The 12,933-nt window shown below is 42.8% G+C and overlaps 1 protein-coding gene across 7 annotated transcripts in view; it reads left to right on the forward strand.

Moving 5' to 3' along the window:
* SLC39A11 (solute carrier family 39 member 11) overlaps positions 1-12,933 on the forward strand; it is a 426,195-nt gene that overhangs the window by 265,941 nt on the left and 147,321 nt on the right. The gene's annotated exons all lie outside the window — the stretch shown is intronic.

Genomic DNA, 12,933 nt, shown 5'->3' on the forward strand with positions numbered 1-12,933 from the left:
GCTTGATTAGTTTTTAGAAACCAATTTTCCTCCCAGCCATTTCCCTTATTAACTGTCTTTATGGTCAAATCCAGAGAGTAAAGAGTGGTGCTTATTCTTCCCGGCAATTAGCGGTCTGATGCTATCTCATTAAGCCATTAAGTTTCAGTTTCCAAGGAGGAGTTCTAAAATTATATGTGTGTGTGTGTGTGTGTAAAATCATTATACATCTATGTATAATTTAAAAAAATCTGAAAATGGAAATATAATGGCTTAATGAAATAGCATCGGAATATTATTTATATATATTACACAGATCACATATGTATTTATGTATGTAGATCTGCCTATCTGTCTATCCATCTGCCTATATCTGTCTGTCTGTCTATCTATGTATATCTGGATAAGCAACCAACCAACCAGCATGCTTCAGGGATTCCAAATGCTCCCATCTCCTTGGTTGTAACATTTTTTAGGAAGTGCAAACTGGTATTACTGTTAACCTCAGTAAACTACATTAGATCAGTAAATCTATTTTTTTTTTAAATGAAAGAAAAGGAAGGGAAAAAAAAAGTTACTTTGTACTCCAAAGCAAAATTGACAGTGATCTTGAAGGGCACTAGCCCTCTCCTTTTATTGATGGAAAGTCCCTATTATCTTTAGCAGCAGGGGATCCTTCCTGAAAGTTAAAAATGTCAGTATGATTGTGGAATTTTGAAATGTTCACATTAACAGCCAAGGCACGTTTCTGCTGTGCGAGCGTGGAGAGTTGGGATTGGACTGCACTTGAAAATTCTACATTCAATCCTATCATGATCTAATTTTTTCTCCTTCACTACGAACCTCCTGATTTGGGGGATTTAAGTGAAGAATGGACTAGGTGTACTAAAAACGCCATTAGCCTTTCTTTTATATTTTTATAAATGTAACACAAGTTCATGGTGGGAACTGCTGAGATGGGGTTCCTGTTGTATTTGATGTGTGCCCACCAGGGGACCACCCCCCCCAATCTCCCCTCACCTGTCCTTCAGGGCGGGCAGTATTATCGTCCACACATGGCAAGCGTGGAAACTGAGATCCAAGGGTACCAAGTGACATCCCTAAAGATGCATAACCAGGAAGTGGTAAGACTGGGAACTTGGGTGGCTGGGGAGCCGGCCCCTGTAAAGGGAGTGAACCCAGAGTCTCATCTGGTCCCCCAGAACCGCTCTTCCCGCATCCTTCATACCCGGTGACAGAGAGAACTCTGTGTCATTACCTTGGAGAAGAAGGAAAGGAGGGAAGCCTGGAGAGGTGAGAAAAGAGGAAAGTACCAGAGAGCCTGCTGTCGCGTTTCCCTGGTGTGTGTCTCCTGTAGGACTGGGCGCCTTCAGCCAGCCCACCAGCGACTCAGGCTGGGCCCGCCCACCGTTCTTTGCTTTTTTTTTTTTTAATTTATTTATTTTTGGCTGCCTTGGGTCTTCGTTGCTGCGCACGGGCTTTCTGTAGTTGTCGCAAGTGGGGGCTACTCTGTGTTGCAGTGTGCGGGCTTCTCATTGCGGTGGCTTCTCTTGTTGCGGAGCACGGGCTCTAGGCATGCGGGCTTCAGTAGTTGTGGCACGCAGGCTCAGTAGCTGTGCCTCGCGGGCTCCAGAGCACAGGCTCAGTAGTTGTGGCGCATGGGCTTAGTTGCTCCACGGCATGTGGGATCTTCCCGGACCAGGGCTCGAACCCGTGTCCCCTGGATTGGCAGGCAGATTCTTAACTACTGCGTCACCAGGGAAGCCCACCGTTCTTTGCTTTGATTGACAGTCCCCCGAAGAGGATGAGGAGAAACTGCTAAACCACCTCAAAGCAGATAAATTGATCATAATCTGGGTGTGGGCACACATGTGCACCCTCTCTCTCACACGCACGCACGCACACACACGTACACTGTAGGCTGTCAGTTACAGGAAGGGGCCGGAGCTGGGGAGAGCGGCTGGGCAGCTACTTGGAAGGAAGGATGTTGGGTAGGGCCCAGAGCTAACCCATTCCTTACCTGTAAGATAGGGTTCATACCTCCTAGAACTGCTTCTAGGATTAAAGAAGATAAAAAGTTCTCCAGGTCACTGAACACCCCGGGCCTTGCAGAGTATACAGCAAATACTCGGTCAGTGATAGTTGATCGTGAATCGGGGAGCAGAGGGGGTCATGAAGCAAGAATCAGCTTCATCTTGGGCTGCTGTGTGTCACGGGGTGGGAGGGGTTGGTGATTATATAAGATTATGAGTTTGATTATCCTGCTTTTCAGGTTGGCATTTACTATTCATGGAACTGCTCTCCACTCCTTTTTTTTTTTTCCCCCCACCCCTTTGTCTCCTGGGGAGGGTTAGGTTGAAGTAGTGTCTTCTGTGAGTGGGTAGTTAGGACAGCACCTCTAATAGGGTTAGTACGCAAAATATTTAAGTAACCTCCTCTGTGCCAGGCACCGTGCTGGGTGCTGTAGATATAATTGTGAGCAAAGCTCAGGCCCAGACACAAGAGGCGATGGCCTTGCAAACAGACAACAAATAAATGATGCACGGGAAAAATGTTAAATATGATGGAAAAGTAGGCTGCAGAAAGCACCCCTGCCTAGACACATGTTCTTTTTCATATACCGTTTAAATTGAGCCTAAGAAGGAAGGGCTCAGAAACTACTCCTAAAGATAACGTTTACGTCACAGAAGTCTCAGAACAAGAAATATTGGCCCTTTTAAGTTCCACCAACATTTGGCCAATTTTAAGCTGGTGATTTATCATTCCTGTCCAGCCACCTTTTATTATTCTAAACACCAAACCTCACTCGAGGCCTGGAAATTAATTGGTTGTGCTTGACTTTGAAATGATTTGGACCGTAAGCACATCTTTTCTTCTGACAGGAAAAGAAATCTTGAGTATGTATTCTTTTTTTTTAATTTAATTTTATTTTATATTGGAGTATAGTTGATTTACAATGTTGTGTTAGTTTCAGGTGTACAGCAAAGTGAATCAGTTATACATATACATATATACATTCTTTTTTAGATTCTTTTCCCATATAGGCCATTACAGAGTATTGAGTAGAGTTCCCTGTGCTATACAGGAGGTCCTTATTAGTTACCTGTTTTATATACAGTAGTGTGTATGTGTCAATCCCAATCTCCCAATTTATCCCTATTCCCCTCTTTCCCCCTTGGTAACCTAAGTTTGTTTTCTACATCTGTGACTCTGTTTTGTAGATAAGTTCATTTGTACCATTTTTTTTTAGATTCCACATATAAGTGATATCATATGATATTTGTCTTTCTCTGACTTACTTCACTCGGTATGACAATCTCTGGGTCTATCTCTGTTGCTACAAATGGCATTATTTCGTTCTTTTTTATGGCTGAGTAATGTTCCATTGTATATATGTTTGAGTATGTATTCTTAGCTCTCTGTTTGGCTACTGGAAATTCTACATCATGCCCATCTCGACCTCTAGCAGCTAACGGGAATCTGGTTGAGAGCCTCTGATGCGGGAGAATGTATTATGATATGGAATGTATTTACGATTTATTGCTGTGTAAAGTCATGTTTCGAAATAGTATTATTCAATTCAAAGATGTGTGTGTGTGTGTGTTTGCATTTATCCACACACAGTATAAATATAGAAAAGATTGTTAGGATTTTTGAAAGGCAGTCACTTCTGTGTGGTGAGTGGTTTTCTGTCTGTCTTTGTGCTCATCAGTATTCTGTGTATTTCCTATAATGGATGGGAATTTGAGTATTGTCAGAAAATATTTTAATACATTTTAAGGGAAAATAGTGCTTTTACTTGAGGGCACAAAAGAGGTTGATTCCCCTGGGGCAGATGAACTTGCTGTTCATTTAGAGCACGTCCTTATGTTATGAACAGTTGGAATGTGCGGTCCATGAAACTCATCTTGGGGAATTTCTTGGGCTAGAACAGAGTTCTAGAAACTCTGGCACTGGAAACAGCCGCTCTCTCCTACTCACCAGGGATGAGTGGTCATTTAGGCCAGCTGTGTCAGAGGCTGTCTCCAGAAGCCTAGAAGGTTCATGCTGGAAGGGGCCCTGGAGTCTGTCTAATTCAGCTCAGTTACACTTGGAAGAAGCAAAAACTTTGAGTGGTTGGGACTTTCCTAGGGTGACGTGTACAGAACTGGAGATGGAGTTGGCTTGAGAATTGTCTACCATGGATTCCGTTCATTTTGTTGTGTCTTTCTGAAGAGTGAGAAAAATATGGTGCAACTTTAATGTAGAATAAGACATTGAAGACTTAGATGTCTGAGGACATGAATCTCTCCCTCCCTCTCTCCGCCCCTCTCTCCCCTAGTTGCTTGGCTCCTGAACCCCTTGAGCATGTTTGGGACTCTCCCTTCTGCCCCATCTCGCAAGTCTTGGTGAAAGACAGAGCCTGGCTTTCAGGATAGAAGCTGGACTTCCAGCCTGTCTGGCAGCTGGAGGTGACCTTGACTTGGCCAGTTAGATGGACCTGACGGCAAAGGGGGCAGTGTTACAGCAGGAGTGGCCAGCATTTTGGGACACTGGGGATAAGGGTGCCACCCTGAGGGCAACGTGGGGGCATTTTGTGGGTGGAGCAGGAAGTCCTGGTCTCCCTTGGCCCTGCCTGGGTTCCAGGGTGGGTTCTGTGGCCTTCCTGGGTTGGTTCCACGAGCCCCTCCCTTGGGACACTTCCGATGAATGAGTTGGTTTCTGTTGCCCAGCACTGGGGACCGTGACCAAGAAACACTTCCTACTGAAGCCAGACGTGGACTTACAGTCTCCTTTGCATCCGGGTAAAGCCCCAGCTCTCTGACCTTCTTGTAGCAAAGACAAAAAGCAAACCCTAAATCTTCAGGCCTGTGCTTATCTTTTTCTTTTTTCGTTGTTATCTCCAGCGATTATCCTGTGATCCAGCATCAACTGTTTGTATCCCGAAAAGCAAAAAAAATCCATAAACCGAGAAATATTTGTGGAATTTTAGTCTCACTTAAACCTATTTAGAAGCACCATGTTTTCCTTTCAGTTTTGCGGCCTTTGACAAAAGAAAGATTTTGTTTTCCATTGTGGTTTGCAGAATGTCATGCTGTGTGTTAATATTGGCAGTGTGAATACTCTCTTAATTATAGAAGCTAAGAGTTTTCATCTATCCTGTCGTGTTTTGATTCCTGGTGACCAACTTCTAGGATAAAAGAGGAAACGCTATATATATAATTAGACAGAGGGAATATATTGATTTAGACCCTATATAGTCCCTGTCTATAGACCCTATATCGACTTAGGCAAGATGAGAGAGTGTCTTGGTTTGAAAGAATTTATTTTTCTCTCAATTCTTCTGCTGGTGATTGCATTTCCTTAAGATGACCCATATCCTCTTAAAAAAAAAAAAAAAGAAAAAGATTTTTATTTGATGTAAGGAAATGATGGTTCCTATCAAGACAGTTCAATTACTTTTCATCTTCTAGTCTTAAATTACTTTACCTTTCCCACTGCGTGTTTGGAAAAAAGTCATATGAATCTTTAGGTGCCCAGCTATGACTAAGGGTCAGGTATATCTCTGTCTAGTACTTTGAGATACCAAATTAGGCAGTAGTATTTGGACTAAAGTAAATTTTTAAAAAATATTTATTTATTAATTTGGCTGCACCCGGTCTTAGTTGCGGAATGCGGGCTCCTTAGTTGCAGCACATGGGCTCCTTAGTTGTGGCATGCGAACTCCTGGTTGCAGCATTCATGTGGGATCTAGTTCCCTGACCAGGGATCGAACCCGGGCCCCCTGCAGTGGGAGTGCAGAGTCTTATCTTCTGCGCCACCAGGGAAGTCCCTGGACTAAAGTAAATTTAAGTGCAGAGGTAATCCCTCGACTCACTTGTAGTTGGGCAGTCTGAAACATTCATTTTTAGAGTATAGTCTGTATCAGAAATATGTTGTGGTGAGAGTGAAGGGACATAAGGCTTGTACAATGCAGATTCCTGGGCCCTTCTCCCAGAGGTTCTAATTCAGGAGCTACCGGAGCGGGGGGGTCCAGGAGACATCTTTTAAGAGCCTCCACCATGCACAGCAATGGATGTCTTCATTCCACACTTGGAGATACAGTGGTCTTGGCTACGAATCTTTATTCTCAGAATTAGAGGAGATGGCAGAGCGGCCTTATGTCAAAGGTGAAAGTGACCCAAATGACTATGAAGTTCATGTTAGCAGTTGGACACAAGCCTGAAATAGGTGCTGTCCTCTTGGACGACTCCTCCTCGACCTGGTAATTTACAGCCGTATAAGTCAAGTGAGCAGCCCCCATCTTTCCCGGAGAGGTGGAGAGTCCTTTGCAAAGCTCTTATAAGCAGTCTTCAATTCTCCAAAATGCCCTTTCTCTACTGAGGGGGCTGGAACTCTTTTGAAGCAAATGTCTTCTGCTGGTGGGTCCCCCAGTGGTTATGGAGGTCTCTTCCCCACCAGGGTGTTTGCACTGAACACGATGTATAGGGTAAGCTAAGAAGAATTAGAGGCAGCTCTGGAGTCCACTTGGGATTTATTTTTGGAGAACAGTTAATTCATCAGGAATGAGCTCATGTTGATAAAGTGGTTGTTTGTTCCTTTAAAGTAGAAGAGCTGACCTGGTAGGTGGACGTTTTAATCTTATTGGAAATCTTGGTTCCATTGACCGAGAGTAGAAATTATTATCTTACTTAGCTATTTGGAACAAACAACGTTTTAGTGGGTGGTTTGCTTAATGGATGAGAAATCTTTAGCTAATAGTGAACCCATTTCTTCTTCTGGCGTACATTTAATTTTTTACCAATTACGCAGACCTATTTGTTTCTCTGTTGTAGCAAAGCAATTGCTTATTCATAAACATCAAAGCTAAGGCATGGATGACTTTCAGGGCCTGGAAAATATGTACTGACTGAAAAGACAAGGGAATCTAATCAGCCTTCTTACACAGACAGCATTTCACCCTCTGACAATCGTGTGGATTGAGATTATTAGTATGATAAATGGAGAAATCTATTATAGTTACAAAGATTGTAAATAAGGTTTTCATTATGTTTCTTAAACTCCAGTTGTGTCTCTGCCTAAAGGTTAGTAACTAAGCAAAGTAAATACTTCAGTTGGGACTTCCCTGGTGGCGCAGTGGTTAAGAATCCACCTGCCAATGCAGGGGACACGGGTTCGAGCCCTGGTCCGGGAAGATCCCACATGCCGCGGAGCAACTAAGCCCGTGTGCCACAACTCCTGAACCTGCGCTCTAGAGCCCGCGAGCCACAACTGCTGAGCCCACGTGCCACAACTACTGAAGCCCGTGCACTTAGAGCCCATGCTCCGCAGCAAGAGAAGCCACCGCAACGAGAAGCCCGTGCACCGCAACAAAGAGTAGCCCCTGCTCGCCACAACTAGAGAAAGCCTGCATGCGGCAACGAAGACCCAACGCAGCCAAAAATAAATAAATTTATAAAAATACATACATACATACATACTTCAGTTATCTTTCCATGAAGTTTCCTTGGTCTCTAACGGAATCTTTTCCTACCCTGGATTATACATGACCCATGTAGTGCATCCTTGAAAGATTTTTCATTGTGTGGCTGCTTTCAAAGGAGAGTGCAGTCGATCTGCCCAACTTCTCCGCGCCCGAGAACTCGGACCCCAGATTGGGTAAGTAGGACTGTTGGTTGAAATACAGGATACCCAGTTAAATTCAAATTTCTGATAAACAATGAATACTTTTTAGCATAAGTATATCCCCTGCAATATTCGGGATATACTGGAAGTTTTTGTTTTATCTCAAATTCATATACAACTGAGCACCCTGTCTTTTTACTTGCTAAATTCAGAAACTCTAGCAAGGGTCCTGTCCACATTAGATTTTTTTGCTACACAGGCGGACCTCGTTTTATTATGCTTTGCTTTACTGAGCTTCGCAGATTTTTTTTTTTAAACAAATCAAAGGTTTGTGGCAACCTTGCATTGAACGAGTTTTTTTTTTTTTTTTTGGCTGCGTTGGGTCTTCGTTGCTGTGCGCGGGCTTTCTCTAGTTGCGGCGAGCGGGGGCTACTCTTTGTTGCGGTGTGCAGCCTTCTCATTGCAGTGGCTTCTCTTGTCGTGGAGCACGGACCCTAGAGCGCGTGGGCTTCAGTAGCTGTGGAGCATGGGCTCAGTAGTTGTGGTGCACGGGCTTAGTTGCTCCGCGGCATGTGGGATCTTCCCGGACCAGGGCTCAAACCCGTGTCCCCTGCATTGGCAGGCGGATTCTTAACCACTGTGCCACCAGGGGAGTCCCTCGAACAAGTTTTATCAGCGCCGTTTTCCAGCAGCATTTGCTCACTTTGTGTCTTTGTGTCACATTTTGGTAATTCTCATACTATTTCAAACTTTTTCATTATTATTCTATTTGTTACGGTGATCTGTGATCGGTGATCTTTGATGTTACTGCTACAACTCACTGAAGGCTCAGATGATGGTCAGCATTTTTTTAGCAATGAAGTATTTCTAAAATATTTTTAAGACATGATGCTCTTGCACATTAATAGACTTCATCATAGTGTAAACATAACTTTTATATGCACTGGGAAACCAGAAAATTCGTGGGACTCGCTTTATTGCGCTATTGGCTTCATTGGGGTGGTCCCGAACCAAACCCACAGTATCTCTGAGGTCTGCCTATATGTACTGTTTGCAAAACTGCTGTGCTGCGTACAAGAATCCCAGGGGTGTGGGGGGACAGAAGGCTAGGGAAGCAAGAGAAGCTCTCAAATATCCTCTGCTTTTGAAAAGAGTGGTGTTTCATACGACACAAATGAACCTATCTATGAAACAGGAACAGACTCACAGACATAGAGAACAGACTTGGGGTTGCCCGGGGGTAGGGGGTGGGTGAGAAGGATGGATTGGGAGTTTGGGATTAGCAGATGCAAACTATTATATCAACTATACTTCAAAAAATAAATTAAAAAATAAAAGTACACTGTCTGCAAAAAGAAAAAATTAAAAAAAAAGAAAAGAGTGGTGTTTGAATATTGAGAGAGAAAAAAAAATTAGCTTTTGGGGCCATACCAGGTGGCGGTATAAATAAAGCAGATAACACTTTTGAAAAAAATTTTATTTTATTGAAGTATAGCTGATTTACAATGTTGTGTTAATGTATGTTGTACAGCAAAGTGATTCAATTATACACACACATATATATATATTATTTATCATATTTTTTTCCATTATGGTCTATCACAGGATATTGAATATAGTTCCCTGTGCTATACAGTAGGACCTTTTTGTTCATCCATCCTCTATATAGTAGTTTGTATCTGCTAATCCCAAACTCCCAATCCATCCCTCCCCTACCCTAACCCCGCCTTGGCAACCACAAGTCTGTTCTCTATGTATGTGAGTTTGTTTCTGTTTCATAAGTAAGTTTATTTGTGTCACATTTTAGATTCCATATATATGTGATATATGGTATTTGTCTTTGTCTGGCTTACTTCACTTAGTATGATAATCTCTAGGTCCCTCCATGTTGCTGCAAATGGCATTATTTCATTCTTTTATATATATATATATATATATATATATATATGCCACACACACACACACATATATATATATATACCACATCTTCTTTATCCATTTATCTGTCAGTGGACACTTAGGTTGTTCCCAGGCCTTGGTTATTGTGACTAGTGCTGCTGTGAACATAGGGGTGCATGTATGTTTTTGAATTAGAGTTTTGTCCAACTTTTTTTTTTTTTTTTAATTTTTATTTATTTATTTATTTTTGGGAGGCTGTGTTGGGTCTTCGTTTCTGTGCGAGGGCTTTCTCCAGTTGCGGCGAGTGGGGGCCACTCTTCATCACGGTGCGCGGGCCTCTCACTGTCGCAGCCTCTCTTGCTGCGGAGCACAGGCTCCAGATGCGCAGGCTCAGTAGTTGTGGCTCACGGGCTTAGTTGCTCCGCGGCATGTGGGATCTTCCCAGACCAGGGCTCGAACCCGTGTCCCCTGCATTGGCAGGCAGATTCTCAACCACTGCGCCACCAGGGAAGCCCCCAACATTTTTTTTTTAAGGGCACCTTGCCGTCTTGAGGAATGGCAAAAAGGGATTTAGCAAATGGAGGCTGAAATTCCAGTGTGACCAGGTGGTTTCATCCATCTGATGTGTAATAATACCTGCTGCTCCCAGCTCCATCTCATTACTCACTGACACACATAAGTGGATCACAGGAAAATTACTCGTATCTGTAAGGAAATAGCTAATCATATTCTCATTCCTTAAAGAGGCCTTGTTTGGACAGAGGACCTTTCACAGAAGAGGGAAGTAATATGCCTGGAACTATGAAAAATGTTCAATTTCACTTGTAGTCAAAGAAATACAAAAGAAGGGAAATGTCATTTCTCCCATAAATGAATGCACTTATTTGTAAATGAGAAATACCCAGGCTGACTAAAAAATGGCATGATGAGAACTTGCAAACTCTGCTCAGGGGACTATAAATGGCATGGCCTTTCTGGAAATTAATTAGACAAATACATCGAGGCCCTTTGATTAGCATTTCAGCTTCTGGGAACTTTGTTCAGATCTCTGATTGTTTATATAGGTTAAAGATTTTGCAGTGATATTTATAGGGAAAAAAATTTAGAAATAGCCTAAATGCTCAATGGTATGAGAATGTAAATAGTAATTTGTACTGCTTGAAATGCTTATAAGGGTTTTTAATCATATGGCGGAAATGTTTGTGTTACGTTTAATGGGAACAAAAATAGTCTGCAGTTGTATAATATGATCATCTCAGTTATGTAAAACCACCTGAAAAAACTTGGAAGGAAATACACCAAACTCTAAATTTTTTTTTTTAGCTGATGGGATTTCAATTTTCTTCTGTATACTTTGAGGTTTTCCAAGGTTGCTTAAATATGCATTTATACCTTTAGAATCAGAAATGAGGTTATTGGAAGGAGAGTTGTACTGGGAGTACTTGCCCAAAGGTGAGATGGATTAATGGCTGACCAGCACTGCCTTGACCAGTTCAACCCACTAAACTTATTAAATTGATGACATTTAAATGAATGTCCTGCCGTTGGTTCTATGCCAGTACTTTACATTTGCAGCCTAGATGTCGGTCTTTCCAAGGGGTTCCGGAGGATCTAAGGACACTCCTGGGTGGGTGACCTTGTAAGGAATTTCTCCCAGGAAAGGCGTGAGCATCGTTTTTCCTTTCCTCTTTCCTCTGTCTCTTGACCAACGATAGACTGCATTATATCACACTCTACTGCACCCCCAGCTTCCCTGTTCCTGACAGTTGAGGCACGTTTCAAGTGCCCACGGGGTCCTAAAGACAGCATTTAAGGCAAAATATTGAAGAGTCAAAGTCTGCCCCGCCCCCCTTGAAAATCCTTTTTCTTTCTTAAACCACCAGGACTTGCCTCTTACCCCCCAAGATCAAAAGCCAAGAATGAGTTTGTTTTGTTTTTCTCTCCATTTCCACTGACGCCTCTCCTTTCTTGGGAGATCGAATCCAAAATTAATTCCAGGAGGTAGTACTGGAAGGTGGAAGGGGAGCCATGGGTCAAAGAAGGGAATTTTCTTGTTTGTTTTCAAATGCATCTATCTGCATTTGCATTTGTAAAACGCACATGTGATACAGCTCCGCTGTAGTTCAATATTAGGAAACCAATTTTTGGCCGGCAGTTACTTACAAGCAAGCAGGGAAGCACCTGAAAGATTTAAGGATCTTTGCACAAAGATTCCCCATCCACCCCCAATTGCAATAGGAATTTTCCCTCATGTGCTAAGCTCTGTCTCCTGTGATAGGTCAGCCCTTTTACATGTTCCAGCGGTATGTATGAATCATGAAGCCGTAAAACAGAGAATTGGTTCGTGAAGTCAAGCAGTACTTTCCCTGGGTGGGTGGGTGCCCATCCTGGGTGGGAGGGAGCAGAAGAGTACACCCCCATGTGGCAAGAGAGAAGCACTGTATCTTTTAGCATCTGGAAAAGAAAGAGCAACCGCTCAGACTTGAATAAAAAAGAAATGGTTTTGCAAATGATTGGCTTGGAACTAAGCAAAAATGCCCTCGAGCCATTAAAAGCTAGAGTCCCAGAGGCTAAGAAATTTGGAAAATATTTCTGTAGTTTTAAAAGAAACAAGTGGAATATGAAACTGTATATTAAGATGTATAACCAGGGAATTCCCTGGCGGTCCAGTGGTTAAGACTTGGGCTTTCACTGCTGTGGACCCAGGTGCGATCCCTGGTCAGGGAACTAAGATCCCACAAGCCGTGTGGTGCGGCCAAAAAAGAAAAAAAGAAAAAAATAATAAAAATAAAATAAAATGAAATGTATGAGGAAAAAATAAAATTCAAAGGAAGTGTACCAAAAAAAAAAAAAGTATGTATAACCAATTGCAATAACTAACATGAATCGTACTTTTCAGGTGCCAAGTTCCTTGCCAAGTGCTTTACATATGTTTTAGTCCTCGTAACAGCCTTCCTAAGCAGATATGGCTATGAAACCCATTTTACTATCAAGGCACTGAGACACAGATACAGCATTTGCCTAAAGCCTTTATGGCTAATGATTGACAGAGCCACAGACCCATGGTTGACAGAGCCATGATCCCACAGTTGACGGAAGCGTGATCCCACAGCAGCCCGTGTGCTCCAGCATCTGTTGTCTCTACCACGTGCGCTGGCCGCAAATGTGCAAAACATCAACGTGCTCATACTGGACGAGGGGTAGGAACAAGTGGCAGTCAGTGTGTCGGGGACATTGGTGACTCTCTTTGGGGAATGGTCTTTCACGTAGTTACATTTACAGCTTTACAAAAAGGAAACAGTATGAAAATGATGGACAGGTTTAGAGACAGAAACAGGCTGTAGTTCTGAATGTCTCCAAGCTGAGGCGTCTTCTGCCAAGATGGGGAGAACCACGCTGGCTCTTCCTTGAAGATCCACGTGGCTGCTAAGAAGGGCGTCCATGAGCCTT

Source organism: Balaenoptera acutorostrata, chromosome 20 (genome assembly GCF_949987535.1).
Source record: "Balaenoptera acutorostrata chromosome 20, mBalAcu1.1, whole genome shotgun sequence".
Classification (NCBI taxonomy): domain Eukaryota; kingdom Metazoa; phylum Chordata; class Mammalia; order Artiodactyla; family Balaenopteridae; genus Balaenoptera; species Balaenoptera acutorostrata.